Genomic DNA, 16,340 nt, shown 5'->3' with positions numbered 1-16,340 from the left:
AAAATAAGATCTTATTCTAAAAAATTCAAGTTCTTGTTCTGCATGACTGGAAAATACATTTCTGTGCGTCACTTTCTTTCCATTGTTTTTCCCGGAAAAGGGAAGGACTACAATAGGTAAAATATCAGCAAGCCAAAAAAAAACCAAACAACCAAACAAGACTCTGACGATGGCCATGATCTCTGACTCATCCCATCCCAATAGATACAGGTTCAGGGGAGAAACTCGGCTGAAGTTTGCTCTTGGTAGAGATTTTCTGCACAGTGCAACACCAGCATGCATTCTAGGATGAAATTAATACAGAACAAGCCAAATCCTTGAGGAATAATGCCTTCACACTGATACGCAAGTGTGTTTCCTGAAATAACAAAGCCATCCTGGAATGCAAAATCAAACACCAGTGTGTCAGTTTTCTTGTTTCTCAGGCAGGCCAGAATGACCTTGGAGTGGAAAGCTGAAGGAAGAAACTTTTCTATGGGCACAACGTTCTCCTTCGGGATGCCAGGATACCACGGGGTCATGGTGGCAGAGCCTTGTTCCTATGGGACAGCAGATTCAAGCATGAGAATACCGCTAAAGAGAAGGAAGCCTCAGCTGATCTCAAGGGTGCACTGTTTGTCCATGTGGGCCGAGACAAAGGCTCTGCTGATCCAAAGAATCACTATTAGTTTTGGCTGCATCTTGACCCAGAGCTGAGCTGCCATGTCTGGCAGAGGTTGGTGCTGGCCTAAGGGACTCATGTTTTTTGGTGTTGCTTGATTAGAGCTCAGGCATGCATCACATAGCATCTCAGCCCTTTATGGGAGGCTATGCAACCGTACCCAGTGAGGCTTGGGCACCCTTCTGTGCTTCCACCCTGATGGGATAGTGTCTGAAGTTCCACCTGATGCCTTTCTGAATTATGATCTTCCCGGAGCTCCTCCAGAACCCAGGCAATGAGCTGGGTGAGCTATGTGGTTTATATATGAAACATCAAGCTAGAGAGAGGACTTTAAGATGCTGTTTGTTGTTTTCTCTTCCTAAAGATATTGTTTACAGAATATTCTCTTCTGAGCATTTCTTTTGCTCTGAATTCTCAACATCTGCATGCGGAAGCATCTGCTGGTGCAAACTGCTGTGGCTACCACAGTATGAGTGGTGTGCCACCATGCTACATTGGCATGAGATCTGGCCCTTGGTTTTAGTCATCATGATGTTAGCATGTTTTTTTGCTTGCTTTGCTGGACAAGCGATGTAGGCATAGCACTTTCCTTGTTTCTCAAGAGCTAGAGAAGAGCATGAATGTCCCATTTGTGTCACAACTATATAAATTCAGGCTATCTGAATTTTCTCAACTGTGTAGTACTGTCCATTGTCATTTCCCTGACCTCCATGAAGTTCTCCCCCCTAACACTACCCCACTTGACAGCTCTCAGAGATAGAAGAGTCAGCAGCATTTTATAGGAGAAAGAGTCAAAGCAGGGAATTAAGACACAGCCTCGTGCAGAGACATTAGCGCCTGAGTCACTGGGATGTCATTCAGGCACCAGAACAGCCTGTGAAGCCTTTCAGATCTCATGCGTGCGTGACATTTAGAAGAGGTGGATGACCTCACGGGAGATTATCTAAGAGATCTAAACTGACCATAGAAGGTGGCATTGGAAGCTTTCATTTATCCTCACTAACCTTCAGCAATAAAAAAGGAGGATGAGTGCACGGATGTGCATGCAGGAAGCATGTGAGAAGCGCTGAGAACATTGTGAAAGCCAGAAGGCTGGTAAGCCAAACCCCAGCTCCAGTGACACATGGCTGTCATGGAAAGAGAGAGGAGGAGGACACGATTTGTTTCTCAAGGGAGAGTGTTTTATTTCAAACCTCTTCTTGTGTGTTTGCTACTTGACTGTGCAGTAGAAGTTTAAAAAAATAATAATAATTTTTTAAAAAGTTCTCCTTTGCTGATTTTTGTAGAAAACCATAAATTTGGATGTCCTTCTGACCTTTGTAATTCTAAATATTGCCACCAGTCCAAGATCAACCTTGGGAACAACTGTGAGGCCAACAAGAAGTCAATTATTCAGTCCCCTCAGTTCCTTCCATTGCTCACCCTTGTACATCCAAATCAACATCCCACCTCAGACCACACACTTGGTGGGGGGCAAGGAACCAGGCAGTTTTCCTGAGTTCAGTATTAATAAGGATCCAAAGGGTAGTGAGATGTCTTCTCAAATCCATGGCCTTCCTCTAATTATTCATGTCATGTGTCAGCCCAGAGCATACCTTTCGTCAGACTGGTGTTCCTGCTGAGCTTCCAGTTAGGAAATTGGAACAGCAGCAAATAAATGGTGTGGCCACAGAGATCTTGGTAGCCCTGAAATCACTTTTGCTCCTTGCCCTGCTTCTCAAAGCAGAAAACCACACCTATGCCCTATTTGGCCTCTCATCCTCTGCCTTTTCCATCTCAATCTCTTGGAGCCCATCCTTCTATGAGTTACCTCTCTGTACCTGATGAGTGCGCCTGTTCATATGGTGGGTCCTCATGTCCAACAAGCACGTGAATCCTGCCCCTTGTGTCCAAACTCACCCCACATGGTCAAAACCTATGCCCTCAAGACAAAAAATGTGGCGTTCTGCATTATTATAATACCCAGTTCAGCTATATGCTGAGTTATGCGTTTCTGCTCAAATCAGGTCTTGCAGGCTCCAGATACATGTGGTAGCTCATATACTGAAATATGGTTTTGGCCCCAAAAATTCCCTACCTTAATCTGCTTCACTTAAAAAAACAAAACTTATTCAAATTACATGAGCACACATCAGGGACACCAAGGTTTAGACAAATGGGCAAAAGGAATTATTTTCAATGTTTTGGCCCTAGAGCTATTACCAAGAAAAATACAACTACCTTCCTCAGACAGCCCTCTCTGGTTCTCTTCTCTCAACACCATCAATTTTTTATAATACAAAATGACCAAAGTGTAGGATTTTTATTACATATTCCCATAAATAATTAACTGATAACATGGAACAAGAGAAATAAAAGAGCTATCTTTATCTCTGATGTGATCACACTGAACACAGCCCTGGTAAGATGCCACTGAATTCAGTGAACTGTGCCTCAAGGCTTTGATTTTGGGAATTCACTTCCATAAGCACAATTGACTTTAACTACAGATGTTTTACTGGAAGGTCACCTTATGAGACTTTCTTCTGAGCATTTAGACTGGCCTCTCCAATGCTGTATTTTGTCCAGGTGTGGCCTTCTATCCTTCATCAGTTGGTGCTTCTGCCTGGGAGTCAGCCCCCTGTCATGTGCTTACAAGTGGATTAGTGCAGTGGGGCCTTCCTTTTGCTACTAAATATAAAAGCTTATGCCACAAGAGAAATAAAAAAACATTCTATAATTCAGGAATACATAAAGCAGAGCCTCCTGAGTGTTAAAGCAAGCAGTACTGATTGTATTAGAAATTCAGAAGCGTTATAAACTTTTAATTGGAAATCATTAAACCAGAGTTGTTACTTGAATTATATTCAAATATATCAAATTTTTCAAGTAACGGTACTTATTACTTTTTCTCTACCTCTAAATTAAATGTTTGGGTTGCGTTTTTTTTCTGTACAGATGATCAGAAAAATCATTAGATCATGTTTTTGCCCAGTGAACCACAGTTAAAATCCTCCCACACAATATGCTGGTGTAGTGGTGTCTCATAAGACTAAATCCTTTGCTGGAAGGGGAGGTTAGTGACACCACAGCAATACAGTGCCTTTGATGTACTGTCACACCAGCACTATGCAGAGAACGGTATAGAGAAATGGTATTGAAATCCAGTTATTTTGCTGCATTTCATAGATCCCTCATTAAGCAATTTAGGGATATGGGGCTGGAGTGGAGTTTATGTCTCTGTGGCTTGTTTATGATAAATATCTAATTTGCTGGAACCATTCCTTTAGCTTCACTGCCTAGAGACAGTCATTTATCATCTCATTAGTGAAATGTCAGTAAATAGCTGTTAATGAGTTTGGTTCATAACCACAAAGGCTGGCATGTAACTAGATGAAATAGGTATAAGTTTAGCATGATCTGTTGTCATGTATTTCATTGTAATGCCTCAACTTTTTCTTAAATCTGTTCAAACATGTAATATTTGGGGTGTAAAATTTTCCATGCCAGAAGTAATAGACTGCAAAGTTAATGGGGCATCTTTCACTGGTCTGTCCATGCACCAGTTACGTAATATTTAGATGAAAAGTAGTTAGGAATAAGACATGCCAGTTCAGACAAGTTATTATCAATTTGGTAGCTGAGACAGAGAGATCCTTCACAATCTCTCTCTCTCTCTTTTTTTTTTTTTTTTATTTTATTTTATTTTATTTTTTTTATTAAAGCCTATGCTTTAATAGAGATTCGTTGTAGTGCTAAGACATGAGGGGTCTTAGTGTGGGCAACTTGCTGATCCTTTATGCCCCATAGTTGTCAGCCTCAAGACATGGTGTAAAATTATGTATTAAAAAAATCATGGAAAATAAAAATATAGCTAAATAAAAATTGTCTTTGCCACTGCCTACACTTTCCCTGCCATTATGTTTCAGTGGTCAGTGGTGGTACCCATTCACTTCTGAGGAAGGAGTTGAAATATGATGAAAAAAACACATTTTCTGTATCAAAGATATGTAGTTTTTGTTTTTTGTTCTTTCTTTTGCTTACTTATTCAAATGTGATGACTGTTAAACAGAATTCTCTGAATCTTAAGAGCTCTGTAGGTTGTGTAGGTTGAAAGACCATCCTCCACCAAAGCAACTGTAGAAAAAAGAAACAGGCTTGGTCCATTCCTGAGTGGGATGGGATTTCCCTTGCTATGGTCTCCAACCAAGCGTGATGTGAACCCAGCCTTTAAACCGTGCCAAGCTAATGGGACATCTTTCTCGCATGCTTGTGTACTGCACTTCTTACAGATAGAAGGAATACGTATTTGCCAACTAAAGGACAGAACAGGAAAAATTATATACAAGGCCTTTTGCATGGGAAAGAAAATTCAGAGCAGCCTGAGTCAGTAGGACTAAACAGTTCCTCAGTTTTCCATTGGAAGAGGCTTTCCCATTGCTCCCAACTCTCCCCATGGCCTTAGTTTTCTGCAATTCTCTGAAGTATTTTTAAAGTGAGTAAGGAATAATAAAAGCCGAGTCCCTGACTCACCTTGCCTTTAGCCATGCTTTTGGTTCAAAGGATTTTATTTTCTCCTCTTTTAATCATTTGTATATTGGCAGAAATAATGCACTCCAATATCAGTGACTGGTAATGCGGTGTGTAGGAAAATTACTCTTTTTCGATTGAATAGACATGTTAATCTCATCGGAATGTAAATGAAAGGTGCTCCTGAGGCATTCTGCCTCTTGAGACTTCCATTTCAGCCTGTCTTTTGGGGACGTTCACCTCCAAGGATTGCATTAAAAGAAATCAGCTGGAAAGATATAAGGGTGGAACAAGATACTAAACAGTGTTGGTATTATGTACTGAAAGTGAAAAATACAAGAACTAAATTGTAGCGAGTAAGGTTCCTTTTGAATCTACTGTACATAGTCACTCAAGTATGTGCTTGTAATAACTTGAAATATAAAAATATTGCCATTTAGGTTTTGTATTGTGTCACGTAGCAAACTAGAATTAAATGGATGTCATTGTTAGTAACATTCAACTTGAAGCTTGATTTCTAACCAGAAAAATCATCTTTATTTCAACTGAATAAACAAAAGCCAGGCAGAATTTCAGATGATGTAGAAGAATTTCTATCAATGGTAGATGAATATTAGTACAAAACAGCTCCTCTTATCCCTTCATAGTAAATGACACAAAGACTGAGGCCATGCAGTGTATTAAATTCCTCTAACAATAAAATATAATTTCCAAAAATAGAATCTTCATTGAACAGTCTTCATATATGTACAGTCTGTATAAAACAAGTGTCAGGGATTAATCATTATATGTTGGTGTGTTCATACATCATTTTTGCTCAGCATCAATATTTCTATGTCTCTCCTTTATTTGCACTTTTGAAGACAGTGATCCTTCAGCCTGCATTTCAGGAGCATGTTCTTACAAGGCTGATTGACCTGTTTATTTGTAAGAGGGATGCTCTGAAAGTAATGCCTCCTATTTTATTATGTTGGTTCACAATGACAGCGGCTGATGTTGGTGGTGTGACAGCAGAGGTTGAACCTTCCCACCAGTATCCTATTACATGTTGTTGCCATGTGACAGAAGGCATCAGAGGAATAGTTTGATATGGAAGTACAGATGAAGAAAAGGCGTGTCATTGAGTTCCACCATGAGGAAATAAAATGGTACCCACTGACATTTGTCAGTGCTTGTGAATGTTTCTGGAGACCAGCCAGTGGCTGTGAGCGCAGTGAGTCAGTGGGTGGTGCCTTTCAGCAGTGGCAAATGTGACAATAGATCACCTCTGCTGGTGCAGGTTTTTACAAGCACAGCATGCAGACTCTTGTTCATCTCTGATGAAAATGCATAGCAAGTGGTGGTGAGTCTGTTAAAAAGCAGTGTTTTGTAGCTAAGAATTTGTTATATCAAATAGTGTTATTGTGCTCTTTGTATCTATTGTAGTTTCCATGGAAATAAAAGGGAGGTATTACTTTCAGAACAATTTATGTATAAAGATTGCAGGATTTCTGTCAGTCACCTCACACCCTGACAAGGATAGGGTAAAACATAAACAGCAGAGCACTGGTCTATGTTTAGATTCACAAGAAAAAGAAATACTTTGGCTCTGCAGCAAAATAATTCACCTAAACTCACCATAAAGATCACCTTTTAATATTGTCTCTTCCTTTATGACACGTAATCCACCATTCCTGTTCCATAACCAGGAATACATAGCAGGAAATTAGATATTGCATTCCTCATTCATTCTGAATTTGGTGAAGTCTTTAAATTTTTGTCTGTATTCGTTATTTTTTTTAAAAAGAAACCAAATTAATTGCAAATGATCACTTTTTCTTTAATGAAGCATTTATTCCACTTTTCCTCATACTTCTAAATACACTATTCTCTGATCTCAGATTAAATCATTCCTGAATATATACATATTTCTCATTATTTTCTGTGCTCTCTTTTATTTCATCAGTACTTTTCTGTGTTAAGCAACATGGACAAGAAGAAATTGTTGTTATAAATGTACAAAGAAGTTGCTTCCCACGAGGTGTTGCCAAATTAGGAAGTTCAGTCTTCATACAAATATATAAAATACTTCAGATGATATCCATTCACGGAATCCATTTGGTTTCTTGTCAGACCTGTGTAACAAATACAAGACCAGAAATTAATTATTTATCAGTGATCTAACAGACGTTTCAAGAGGATGCAAAGAAGTACCTGCAAGTTGTGAGTGGGAGTATATTCCCAGCACGCAGTGTATTTGTTTACACCTGAGCTCAGGGAATAGAGAGTGGGTGTGAAACAAGTCTTCTTGATCCACTACCTTTTTTCTCCTACTATCCAAGACCCCATCTGATGAAACTTCATGACTCTCTCAAAAGCTTGTGAACTCTTGATGTGTTGAGCTTTGCCCTCAGTAAGGGGTATCTGCCACCCCTGTCCCTCTCCGATGCCCCAGCCCTTCCCCAGCACTACAACTTGTTCCAGGGAAGTCCCAGTGCTGCTCCAGCAGGCACAGACTGCAAGTCTGCAGGGCTGTGTCACAGATACTGTTTCTGCTTTAATTTTCAGGATCAACCAGTACTGAACACAGTAGGATCCTTAGAGTTGGAAGGGACTTTTGAAGGCCGTCTAGTCCAACTCCCCTGCAATGAACAGAGACACAACAGCTAGATCGAGGCCTTACCCAGTCTTGCCTTGAAAGTCTCAAGGGACAGGGCATCAACCACATCACTAGGCAACCTGTTCCAGTGCCTCACCGCCGTCACTGTATAAGATTTTTTTCCTTATATACAACCTAAATCTACCCTCTGAACTTGAAGCCACTTCCCTTTGTTCTAACACTGCAGACCCTGAAAAAAGAGTCTGTCCCCTTCTTTCCTGTAGGTCTTTTATATACTGAAAGGCTGCTATCAGGTCACCTTGCAGCCTCTCTTCTCCAGGCTGAACAGCCCCAGCTCTCTCAGCCTTTCCTCACAGGAGAGGTGTTCCATTCCAGGGATAGAACTGTTGATACAGTACACAGATGATGCAGAAGCACAGTTGTATCTGCTGCATATATCCCATCAGTGTTAATTTATTTATTATGTTAAACGGTGTTAGCTGCTGCCTGTGGAATGATGAATAATTTCCACTGACCCATCTGCAGTGATTATTTCCCTCATTGTCACAGCTAATTTGAAACAGCATAGGGTCTATTCCTGTTCCCTTTGAAGTTAAGGAGTATCACGCTACACTTCGCGTTGGGGCTGTACACATTTGAACAAATATTGGAGGGACACTGAAAAGACTCAAACTACTTAGCTTTGAGAAGAGACTGGTGCAGAAAAGAGGTGCTGTTCAGAAAACCCTTATATGAACTCTTTGGAAGTGTTGGTAACTTCTGAATAAAGAAGTCTAAAGAAAAATAACTGGAGTTAAAAAATGGAGAAGGGGTTATTCTCCAAAGGAAAGAGATAAAAAAAAATCAACAAAACATTGCTACTAGCATGATCTTTGGCCATTAGTAACTTAATCAACTCAGTGATGCAGTGTACTACTCTGCTTTGGCTAAAACTTGCCCACAATCAGGTAATTTTATGTACTTCTGATCTCAAAAACAACATCAAACCTTGAAGCTGTATTTGATGGCTCCCCAGGATATGCATGCACGTGTAATCCTGCCCTGTATAATTACTGCCTGCCTACACATGCACTCTTATGTTTCAATTGAGTATTCTCTTTCAAACTGTTCTGTGCCTGTTCCTGAATATCACAAGGTGACTGTTTTGCAGTAGTGGGTGGATAAAACATTACTAGCTATGATTAACTACAAGTGCTCATGCCTGGGCTCAGAATAGAGGGTATCTATTAGCGCACCAGTGTGCTCAGCGCAGTGGGCACATACATAGAAATATAATTCTGCACTTGGTGGCACAAATGTTTTCGGATCCTTCCACTGAAAGAGGACAATGTCAGGCTGTTTCTAAATATATTGTGGGCAGGTTGACAGAGTGAGTGACAGCTGTAACTTAGTATCCTCTTTTATAGGTTGTGTGCCTTCTTTAATATACCTTTCTAGCAGATTCATGGTTAAGGTTGTACTTCCTTCAAGTGCCATCCTGTAGGAGACATCTGCCCTGTGTAGGAGCTCCGTGCTCATCTTTCCCTACCTTAGTCACCAAGTAGTTTAGTCTTTCCTTGTTTCCAGAACCCTTTATAGAAACTGTTCTGTGCTGTGCACACCAAGACACCAAGCCTTCAGGGATCTTGATACAGGTATGGAAAAAAATAGAGCCAGACTTTCATCAGTAGTGCCCAGTGATAGGATAGGAAGTAACCGACAGAAATGGGAATACATGGAATTTCATGTAGACAGGAAATCAAACCTTTTTAATGCAAGAGTGATCAAACAGCAGAGCAGGTTGCCCGTAGAGGCTATGTAGCCTTCACCTTCAGAGTGGACAGGCCTGGTGTCCACCTTCAGTGCACCCAGCCCTCAGAGACCTGCAGGGGCTGCCCCTGCTCCAAACAGGGGTCAGGACAGCTGATCTCTAGGGGTGCCCTCCAGCTTCAGTCCAGCCTGTGAGTTTGGGCATGGCTTATGCTGGTTCCATGAGAGCTTGTCTGTTGTGAGGTCAGGGGGGTTTTGTGGATAAGGTGGAAGATCCTTATTTGTCCCTGCTTCTCTGTGGGTCTCTCAGTGCATTTACAAATTAAAACAAAGAGTAATTTGCCATATTGTTGCGTGACTAAAACTCCAAGTAATCAACTGTTTGGGTTATTTTCAGCTACGTGCTCCATTTCTTCAAGTACTCCCTTGTCCTTCCCCAGTTTTCAATCATTTTTTCCCCTCATTGCTCCAAGACATTTGATACCTATCTCTTGTTAATGTCACTTACTACCTTGATGACCTTAAGGCTTAAGTGTCCCAGCTGGCATCATATCCCATAGAAATGAACACACATTTATTTTTTTCCCCAGTGGCACAGGACTCTCATTAGACAGAACATCCACCAGAAGGTCTGCTATCTCAGTCCTCCCAGTCACAACTGAGATATAGTGGACTTAATCCAAAGAAAATCAGTCATCCAGGAGGCCATATACCAGGAGGAGCCATGCCTGGAGGCATTCAAGACTAGGTTGGATGGGGCCCTGCACAGCCTGATCTGGTGGGTGACAGCCCTGTAACCTAAGCCATTCTATGATTCTATGAAGACTCATTAATTAACAAGAGGAGCAAAAAATTAATACAGCCACCAGGACCCTGCCACTTGTGATCCAAACGTAGGACCAACCAAAGTGTTATGGTAAGCCTTACCTCAGAGCTCAGATACAGAGGAAAATAAAGCCCAATTCTTGTTCTTGAATTTTGTATAAAGCACACCACTTGCAAGTAGTGCTATTTTAACACCTACTAATAATATTATCTTTCTCTCAAGTGTACTTCCCGCTCTCTGGTTCCTTATAATTGCAGTCAGTGGACCCTCTATTATCTCCCTGTGATGCTTCAATCCACTCAGACCTCCTTCTGGCCAGCCATAGTTCTCTCTCCCAGCTCCCAAAGGCATGTTATTTTTAGAGCTCAAACTCCTCCAGAGATCAATGGGAGTCTGTAAACTCAAAAATAGGTTGCTTATGCTACATTAATAATCTTTACAGTTATGTTCTCTGGTTATTCTTTCAGCTACTGCAGCTTATCTACCAGTGCCTCTTTTGCCACTTCAATCAACCTTATTCTGTTGAACAACACTGCATTTTAAGGAAAACAGAAAGGTATGTACTTGACAGAAAACACAAGCTTGAATGTTGTCATGATTAAGGACAGGCTTAAGCACAAGCTTAGAAGCTTTCTTGAATCACAGAATTAGCTTTTTCTCCAGCCCTCAAGCCTTTCTTCTTTCCCATTTTGAGAATCTGCAGGGCTCTGATTACAGTCCATGAGATGTCGCTATTAGCTTCTATAGCAAGACAAAAAGACTAAGTTCCTGAGTTTTTTAAACAAAGGAAAAAAAGCAATGGTTATTTTAATGTAAGAGATTATTTAGTTTATGTGTTTGTTCAACATAAATGAAACTTTTAAAATAAATCTAAATAGATGAAAGAGTTTCAAAATCTCCCTTTTTCTGTTCTTCTACAACGTGTTAGTTGAATGTAGAAGAAATAAGAAACGGATCTAGATGTTGGCTCTACCTCCACACATGCAACCAAATCACCATGTTCAGTGCTAATATTATATAATTAAAGACTGTACATGAATCACCAGATGGCTAAGTAAAATTTCTCTTTATCCAAACAGCTTATAGACCTATATACTTAACCCTAAAATTCTGATAAGGAAGCTGGTTTTGTAATAAGTGCCCTCACAAAGGAGAAAACAGACGTATACCATTAGCACTTCATAGAAAATCAGTGATTATAGCAAGTGCACAAAGGTTCAGTGAATGCCTCCCACTCAGCAAGCTTCCAAAGTGAACGACCACATGATGTTTACTCCTCACCAGATCCCATTTATAGATCTCTTACTCACCACTGTCACAGTCGTACATGCAACGTTTAAGAAGGCAGCAAAAGTCCTCCATTTGGGAGAGGACGGGGTGGTTACAGTGGGAGAACTGCGTCTTTTCTTTAGAATAGTGTTTCACCAAGCAGTGAAACACGATTTAAAACATGCAAACTTTAAAGTCTATAATGATCAGAAAACATTAATTACATACCCTGGCTCTACAGCGATTGACAACAGGCATGGATGCTTGAGAAAATTTTGCATAGGAAAACTTTGATTAAAAAGGTAAAAAGTGTCTCTTCAAGTGCAAAATGACTTCCTACGGAGTTAGGAGACCCAGGAAAGACTTTTGTTCCCACAACTTTTAAATGACATCTGGGCATTCCCAGTGAATAAGCACTCTGGGAATGAAAAGGGTATCAATTTCAGTAAGGGAAGAAGGGGACAGAGGTCATGAACTTTTCTTAGTCTGGAGCAGACTTAACCTAGAATTCCAACACACTGATCTTCAGAAGGAAAAGCTTCTGCAAAAAGGTATGTGGAATGTGAAATAAAAGTGGACTGTCTCCTTTGACTGCCTATTTCCCTACTGGTAAAAGCTTTGTCCTTCCTGAGATAGTAGTCTGAAGTTTCAAGGGATCTGATTTAATTTAACTGCTCTCACTTCCCGTTAGTGGGCACCACTTGCTGAGATCATCTTCTCCTGTGCCACTGCTCTAACATTGATATCATATCTGGAATTACTGTCTGCACAAGCAGAGGAAGAAGCAGCAGGAAGTTAAATGTGCTCAAAGTGAACATACTAGAACTGTGGTGAGGATAAGAAAGACAGTTCGGTTAGTCAAGAGAGCTTCATCCTTTGAATTCCCCCCAGTGATAGCTCAATTAAAAGATCTACTTTAGACTAAACCATGTTTTACTTCTTGTATGGTTTTCTTTTTGTTTGTTCGTTTTTAATTGTTATAGCATATTTCTTATGTTTCTGGTCAGGATAAAAGTGGCAGCTCTCACATACTTGAGCACATCTCATAAAACTTCTCAAAAACATTTCCTCTCCCATATCATTCATGTACATGGCCCTGCTCACCCTGCTTTGGGTGTCCCTGCTTGAGCAGGGGTTGGAGTAGATGGAATCAGAGGTCTCTTCTAACAGCAGCCATCCTGTGAGCCTTTGATTCTGTGAAATACTGAAAAATTTAAATAGTTTCTCCTATTTTTTTGGCTCCTTCTCATATATATATATATATATATCTCATATATATATATATATATATATATATATTTGGCTCCTTACAGTAAACTGAAATGCACAGAAATGCAGCTGAAAAACAGAGATTCACACAAATACAGAGTTTCAGTAGAAAAAAAATCTGATTTTTTTTTATGTTTATCTTACAAATAATGTCAGAAACAAGTGCTGAAATACAAAAATCATCTTTTTTATGACAACTTTTTCTTATCTTTATCATGGCATTTACTGAAAGACATATGTGTGCTTCATCATGTATATGCTGTTCTTCAAACTAACTTATACCTATCTTTAGGCAGAATGATGTGGGGAACTAAGGACAGTTCTGACCCAATTTACTCCCTATATGCTGCAGTACTGTATAACATCTTGCTCCCTACACTAACACAAAGCTTAGTCAGCAAAGAAACTTGCAAAGGAGAGACGATTCAGTGTGGTGGCTCTGAGATGACAGCTATCAAACGGAGATCTTTCAGATCAATGCGTTATGGCAGCAAGTTTACCTCCTGCCAAATATAGAACATAACTGTGACAATTTTGAAATGTATAAATTGGGCACTCAGCTGACATTACATAATTAAGAAGAATGGCATTGCACTGACCTAATGACTGCTGTAATAGTTTGAGTGGTAAGAAAGATTAGATAACAGCATGTGTTGGAAGCTCTTTGGAAGATTTTTGGCTCTGTGTAGTTGTATTAATCTGTGCATGGTTGCTAGGCTGTCCTCTTAGTTATTTGGAAATCGTAACTACTTGGGCACAGCAGCTGAATTAAGCAAGTGGTTTGTGGCGAGTTAATATGCATGAAAAAGCGAAGATGTGAACATTCATAGATGTATTTATACATCATGAGGTTTGTGCATGGACTCCTGGCTGAAGCCAGTTGAAGCAGCTTCAAGGTAACCAGCTGCACTGTTGTCTTTTCAAGATGGGAAGGTGCCTGCAGCTGGGTAAGCGGGGAACAGATCTCACACCTGAAAAATGTATTATGATTTCTTTTTGCCTTTTGAATAACATCTGTTCTTAGAGATGAGTCAATCTTTCCATGTGTATGAATAAGATAACATGAGAGATTGTAGGTTTAAAAATAATAATAATAATAATATGAATTTTACTGTTTTTGCATCATTATAGAGTCATGGAATGGCTTGTATTGGAAGAAGCCTTAAAGATCATCTACTTCCTGCACTGATTATTTAGTTTCTATCGCAAGTTAACTGACAACTAATGGCAAATTTGTCTTCCAGGGACCAATAGACTTCATAGACTTCTGTGCTTACTAAGTACCCGAACATTTGCTTCAGACATTTAAAAAATACCTGTTATGTAGAATGTAAAGTTGCTGCTCAGAGTAAAATATCTTGAAGTTTTCCTCAAGTTAACTTTTCCTCAAGCCTTCCTCCCTGCGAGGAACTGGAGAGAAAGAGGTGGCAGCTCTTAGAGGAAGAGCCAAGTTTTGCAGGGCAGGGTCCCACACTTAGGAACTCTGTCTAAGGCCTTCAGTGCTCTTACAAGCACTGAGATATCCTGGGCTTATCCAGGTATCTGGTATCTCCAAGCTCTCTGCTACAGATTTGCAGTGTGGAGTCAAGCAGCTCTGCAGTCTGTAAATAGAGCCCTCAGAGCTCCTTGGTTCCATGTCCAGGCTGAGAATCTTTGGGGTAGCCAACCCACCCCACACCTGCAAAATCACCAGTTTGCTCTCACCTCCCACGACATTTCCACGGGACATCCCAAGAACAAATGTTGATTGTGTCCTTGGGGAAAAGTAGAAAACTGAAATATTTCTGCTTTTTTCCTTAAAGTATAATAATTCAAAATGTTAGGTCTCTGAAAAGACCTGATGCCCATAAAGCCATGATTCTTGACATGAGTTATATTGTTCTTCTGTTTCTCTCACTAATCAGAAACAAGACACAGATGATGCAAATGGTATTAAATACAGCTCCTAACAGACCAATGTGTTGCAACTAGTATCACTTTCAGAAGTGAAGCAAACAAACAAACAAATCAGATTTCAGCATTTCCAGTGAAAAAGAAAGAACATCTTCCTAATAACAAACGCCCCTTCTTCCTGGTTAATCCCACTTCAGAAAGTTTCAGATTCGTAATCAGTTACAAACATTATACTCCATGGACCATGGAAATGTATTAGGAAACAGTTAAGATCTGTTTGATCTCTTGGTTCAGGTCAGAAACTCACTGAATACATGATGGCCTGTTAGTTATTACCATTTAGATGAAGAAGCAGAATTTTTTAGCTCATTGATTTGACACAATGAATATACTGCTACAAGTATGCTGGTCTTAGGGATGAAAATTAACAGTTTCTTAAAATTGAGAAAGCATATCTTGCAGTGTCTCATAACCAAGTAGCTCATAGAAACTGAGTATGGATTGTTTCCAAAGTGGTAGTACAAAGAAAACATACAAGTTCTGATACACTTTCTGTTATCTTACTACTGCTTCTGTGACTTCCTTCAAAGTTATCATTCACGTTACCATTCATGCTTGCCCCACATGTCTGGAAACACACTGGTGGTAGCATATGTTTAACTCACATTAAATTCAGGTCTCCATTTTAATTTTCTGCTGTTCATTAATGCTTACCCTCCAACTTCTTATAGTGTCATCCCTATAAAAACATTTTGCAGACTCATCTTCAATTGCTTTGGGAGTCGATTGAGGTCATTATGATTTTTAATGGGAAGCAAAGATCAAGCTGTATATAATAAACACTGTGTTTAAGACTACTGATGAGAAGCTGCAATAGCTCTTTCTATCTGTTAATGAGGACTATGCCATGATACTTACTACCTTTGCAATTATTACCTTCTAAAGGGAAAATACAGTTTTTCCTCTGGGGTATTTTACTGAATCCTTTTATGCTTATGTGGGTGTGTGTCTATGATTATTATCCTTTGTAATTACTAATCAATATAGGGAGGAAAATCTTTTCTGAGTTCATATTAAGCTCTTATCATCCTTCTTTTTAAAAACCATTTGAATTCTCCTTGTGGGATTGCTCAAGGACTTGGTCTCCTTTTTAAGGTATCATCCTTACTGTATTAGGAAGTATGCCCAAGTATGCCCACATGTTAATGAAACCACATGACCTACATGCCCTTAACAGTAAAAATTATGGCACTGAGATTAGAAAGGGATTTCCAGGGCAGCCCAGTTTTAATTTACTTTTATTCCACATAATAGTAACTTAGATTCTCAAGATAAAGCCTCACAGAGACAATGAAAGTTTAGGAACTGTTTTACAGAAAATTCATCAGTAAGGAAGTAAAGACCTAAGAGACGATCCTGCAAAGTACTTTTTACCTCCTCTGAGATGCTACAAATCCTATCGATTTCCCCCATGATAGACAAAACCACTTATCAGCTTTCAGGCATAGGGTGAAAATTAGACAGTAGAAATGTACCTGGGGTGGTGGTGCACTGTGAAAATAAAA

The 16,340-nt window shown here is 39.8% G+C and overlaps 1 protein-coding gene across 2 annotated transcripts in view; it reads right to left on the bottom strand.

Annotated features, from left to right (window-relative positions):
• Positions 1–5,682: 5,682 nt before the first annotated feature.
• The window catches only part of SMPX (small muscle protein X-linked), a 42,206-nt gene continuing 31,548 nt past the window's right edge, over positions 5,683–16,340 (bottom strand). The window contains exon 5 of one of the 2 annotated variants that reach the window (XM_072360500.1): positions 5,683–7,284. The gene's annotated coding sequence lies outside the window, so the exon portion shown is untranslated. The remainder of the gene's footprint in view (positions 7,285–16,340) is intronic. The other variant, XM_072360510.1, reaches the window with a different exon arrangement.

The sequence above is a fragment of the Excalfactoria chinensis genome, chromosome 1, assembly GCF_039878825.1.
Source record: "Excalfactoria chinensis isolate bCotChi1 chromosome 1, bCotChi1.hap2, whole genome shotgun sequence".
NCBI lineage: Eukaryota > Metazoa > Chordata > Aves > Galliformes > Phasianidae > Excalfactoria > Excalfactoria chinensis.
The sequence above is the reverse complement of the archived record's forward strand: the minus strand, read 5'-3'. Positions and strand labels throughout refer to the sequence as shown.